A 5560-nucleotide genomic window follows, 5' to 3' on the forward strand; every position below is an offset into this window, starting at 1 on the left:
TGCGGGAAACTCACCGCTCGCACCATCAAGGAAGTGGGAGTTGTAGAATGAGGGGGCGGGGTTGTACAGGAGAGTGGCGTCACGCACCTGCCGGGGAGGAGGGGTTATAGGATAGGAGGGCGGGGTTATACAGGAGAGTGGCGTCACGCACCTGCTGGGGAGGAGGGGTTATACAGGAGAGTGGCGTCACGCACCTGCTGGGGAGGAGGGGTTATAGGATAGGAGGGCGGGTTATACAGGAGTGACGTCACGCACCTGCCGGGGAGGAGGGGTTATAGGATAGGAGGGCGGGATTATACAGGAGTGACGGCACGCACCTGCTGAGGGGGAGGGGTTATAGGATGAGTGGGCGGGGTTATACAGGAGAGCGCAAGCACAATCTTCCCGAAAAGGAGTAGGAGGAGCTATGGGAGGAGGGGCTATACAGATGACAGGGAGCACGACTGAAGTAGGAGGAGCTATGGGAGGAGGGGTTATACAGAGGACAGAACGCACCACTGAAGTAGGAGGAGCTATGGGGGGAGGGGCTATACAGGTAATCAGGATAGAGGCCTCCCCAGGTACACAGCGCTCTGCCCCTGGCTTCCCATATACCCTCACACAGCGGCGCTCTGCCCCCGGCTTCCCATATATACCCTCACACAGCGGCGCTCTGCCCCTGGCTTCCCATATATACCCTCACCCAGCGGCGCTCTGCCCCCGGCTTCCCATATATACCCTCACCCAGCGGCGCTCTGCCCCCGGCTTCCCATATATACCCTCACACAGCGGCGCTCTGCCCCCGGCTTCCCATATATACCCTCACACAGCTGCGCTCTGCCCCCGGCTTCCCATATATACCCTCACACAGCGCTCTGCCCCCGGCTTCCCATATATACCCTCACACAGCGCTCTGCCCCCGGCTTCCCATATACCCTCACACAGCGGCGCTCTGCCCCCGGCTTACCATATACCCTCACACAGCGCTCTGCCCCCGGCTTACCATATACCCTCACACAGCCCTCTGCCCCCGGCTTCCCATATACCCTCACACAGCGCTCTGCCCCCGGCTTCCCATATACCCTCACACATCGCTCTGTCCCCGGCTTCCCATATACCCTCACACAGCGCTCTGCCCCCGGCTTCCCATATACCCTCACACAGCGCTCTGCCCCCGGCTTCCCATATATACCCTCACACAGCTGCGCTCTGCCCCCGGCTTCCCATATATACCCTCACACAGCTGCGCTCTGCCCCCAGCTTCCCATATATACCCTCACACAGCGGCGCTCTGCCCCCGGCTTCCCATGTATACCCTCACACAGCGGCGCTCTGCCCCCGGCTTCCCATGTATACCCTCACACAGCGGCGCTCTGCCCCCGGCTTCCCATGTATACCCTCACACAGCGGCGCTCTGCCCCCGGCTTCCCATATATACCCTCACACAGCGGCACTCTGCCCCCGGCTTCCCATATATACCCTCACACAGCGACGCGCTGCCCCTGGCTTCCCATATATACCCTCACACAGCGACGCGCTGCCCCCGGCTTCCCATATATACCCTCACACAGCGGCACTCTGCCCCCGGCTTCCCATACACCCTCACACAGCGGCGCTCTGCCCCCGGCTTCCCATATATACCCTCACACAGCGACGCGCTGCCCCTGGCTTCCCATATACCCTCACACAGCGCTCTGCCCCCGGCTTCCCATATATACCCTCACACAGCTGCGCTCTGCCCCCAGCTTCCCATATATACCCTCACACAGCGCTCTGCCCCCGGCTTCCCATATACACCCTCACACAGCGCTCTGCCCCCGGCTTCCCATATACCCTCACACAGCGGCGCTCTGCCCCCCGGCTTCCCATATATACCCTCACACAGCGCTCTGCCCCCGGCTTCCCATATACACCCTCACACAGCGCTCTGCCCCCGGCTTCCCATATACCCTCACACAGCGGCGCTCTGCCCCCCGGCTTCCCATATATACCCTCACACAGCGCTCTTCCCCCGGCTTCCCATATACACCCTCACACAGCGCTCTGCTCCCCGGCTTCCCATATATACCCTCACACGGCGGCGCTCTGCCCCTTTGCTTCCCATATATACCCTCACACAGCGGCGCTCTGCCCCCGGCTTCCCATATATACCCTCACACAGCGCTCTGCCCCCGGCTTCCCATATATACCCTCACACAGCAGCGCTCTGCCCCCGGCTTCCCATATATACCCTCACACAGCGCTCTGCCCCCGGCTTCCCATATATACCCTCACACAGCGCTCTGCCCCCGGCTTCCCATATACCCTCACACAGCGGCGCTCTGCCCCCGGCTTCCCATATATACCCTCACACAGCGCTCTGCCCCCGGCTTCCCATATACCCTCACACAGCGCTCTGACCCGGCTTCCCATATACCCTCACACAGCGCTCTGACCCAGCTTCCCATATATCCCCTCACACAGCGCTCTGCCCCCGGCTTTCCATATATACCCTCACACAGCGGCGCTCTGCCCCCGGCTTTCCATATATACCCTCACACAGCGGCGCTCTGCCCCCGGCTTCCCATATATCCCCTCACACAGCGCTCTGCCCCCGGCTTCCCATATATACCCTCACACAGCGGCGCTCTGCCCCCGGCTTTCCATATATACCCTCACACAGCGCTCTGCCCCCCGGCTTCCCATATATACCCTCACACAGCGGCGCTCTGCCCCCCGGCTTCCCATATATACCCTCACACAGCGGCGCTCTGCCCCCGGCTTCCCATATATACCCTCACACAGCGCTCTGCCCCCGGCTTCCCATATATACCCTCACACAGCGCTCTGCCCCCAGCTTCCCATATATACCCTCACACAGCGGCGCTCTGCCTCCGGCTTCCCATGTATACCCTCACACAGTGGCGCTCTGCCCCCGGCTTCCCATATATACCCTCACACAGCGGCGCTCTGCCTCCGGCTTCCCATGTATACCCTCACACAGTGGCGCTCTGCCCCCGGCTTCCCATATATACCCTCACACAGCGGCGCTCTGCCCCCGGCTTCCCATATATACCCTCACACAGCGGCGCTCTGCCCCAGGCTTCCCATATATACCCTCACACAGCGGCGCTCTGCCCCCGGCTTCCCATATATACCCTCACACAGCGGCGCTCTGCCCCCCGCTTCCCATATATACCCTCACACAGCGGCGCTCTGCCCCCGGCTTCCCATATATACCCTCACACAGCGGCGCTCTGCCCCCGGCTTCCCATATATACCCTCACACAGCTGCGCTCTGCCCCCGGCTTCCCATATATACCCTCACACAGCGGCGCTCTGCCCCCGGCTTCCCATATATACCCTCACACAGCGATCTGCCCCCGGCTTCCCATATACCCTCACACAGCGGCACTCTGCCCCTGGCTTCTGGAGAGGGGCATGCTGGGAGGTATGGGCATGTACTAAGCACTGCCTACTCAATGCAATCCATCCCGCCACTGATCGGGTACATGCTGGCAGTAATAACGCTGCTATGTACTTAGAATTTGATTACAATAAAAAAGGACATTCCTCCTGGTAAGCGATAGAAAGACTTCTGGGGGTTACGAATAACGATAACAATTCATGGCGCTAATTCAGACCTGACACCCCCCCCCCCCCCTGCAGGGCCTGATTAGACCCTTCAGACGGAGGTTGTCTTCTATAATCTCGTGCCACACACAGGTTCTGGAGACCCAGCTTCCCATGCACAGAATAAAATGAAAATCAAGTACCTCTGTATGTTTCCAACCCGCCACCATCGTCGTCATCATCAGATGTTTCAGGTGAAGTTTCTCCATCTTTTAGACGACATTTAATGTGATCTCCTCGAGTGGTCTAATTATTTCATGGATAGTCAGAATTCAGTGTCCTCCCTGTACCTGTTTTAGACCTTTCCTAGTTATACCCCTCCTAATGAAGGCATAAAGGTCAGCTCAGAGTATCCGCACACTACCCGGCGTTCTCACCATCACAGCAGCACCGGTGCCACCTAGAGGGTGGGTGTAAATGCCAATCTGATGGCCCTGTCCGAAGCTCTCCAATATATGGTGAGCGGTCATTACCCCATTTTCACACCTATTAAAGGTGGCCATACATCAGAAAGCCCAGTCTAAAGGCCCATACACACTTAGATTTTCATTTAAAAAGACTTTGCCAAACTCTTTGATAGATATATCTTTCACCAGTGTAGTGCGTACACATTGAGCTATCTCTGATAGATATATCTTTCACCAGTGTAGTGCGTACACATTGAGCTATCTCTGATAGATATATCTTTCACCAGCGTAGTGCGTACACATTGAGCTATCTCTGATAGATATATCTTTCACCAGTGTAGTGCGTACACATTGAGCTATCTCTGATAGATATATCTTTCACCAGTGTAGTGCGTACACATTGAGCTATCTCTGATAGATATATCTTTCACCAGTGTAGTGCGTACACATTGAGCTATCTCTGATAGATATATCTTTCACCAGTGTAGTGCGTACACATTGAGCTATCTCTGATAGATATATCTTTCACCAGTGTAGTGCGTACACATTGAGCTATCTCTGATAGATATATCTTTCACCAGTGTAGTGCGTACACATTGAGCTATCTCTGATAGATATATCTTTCACCAGTGTAGTGCGTACACATTGAGCTATCTCTGATAGATATATCTTTCACCAGTGTAGTGCGTACACATTGAGCTATCTCTGATAGATATATCTTTCACCAGTGTAGTGCGTACACATTGAGCTATCTCTGATAGATATATCTTTCACCAGTGTAGTGCGTACACACTGAGCTATTTTCCCCAAAGAGCAAGAGATTTTCAGGAGGCGAAAGACTTTGCTGAAAATCTTTCATTATAAATGGGCTGGGTTTGAATTCCAAGGGTTCCATATATACAGTGCATTGGTGGCAGTGGGCATATAAATATATGAACATTGGTGGGCAGTGTTGGCACTAATATATGCATTGCTGGCACAGACCAGTGTTTATATATTTATATGTCCACTGCCACAAATGTATATTTATTTATATGCAAACTGTCCATTATTTAAATGGCAAGCGTGTACTAACGGGGTGCGCAAACCCCCCTCCCTCCCCGTGTGCCCCTGGACCGATTCGGCGGCACCACCCGCCAGCCCCTTCCCTCCCTCGGAGAGATGTGGTCGCATAATTCCCCCGTGGATCAACGCGGCGGCCGCATCACCCCCCCCCCCCCCCTACAGCATCCATGGCTGTCCCCAGCAGGTAACGGCACACACAGCTGGCCACCAATGTTTATATTTTTATATTCCCACTGCCACCAATGAATTCATTTAAATGCAGCAACAATACAGCTGTCTGTTAGGTTTGTGTAAACGTGCAATACAATCACTTTCCTTCATTGACTAAACAAGTGCTGGTCCTCCTGCTACATGGATTGGGTGAGTGTGAAATGTATTAAACCTTGTATGGACCCTGCACCAACCGGATTCTACACAGTGAGTGCCTTCCTGCCTTTTTTGAGAAATATATATATTTATATATCTGGGTTTCCAATCCAAAAGAAGAGGACACAGCC

This window comes from Crinia signifera, chromosome 8, assembly GCF_055691185.1.
Source record: "Crinia signifera chromosome 8, ASM5569118v1, whole genome shotgun sequence".
Taxonomy (NCBI): Eukaryota; Metazoa; Chordata; class Amphibia; order Anura; family Myobatrachidae; genus Crinia; species Crinia signifera.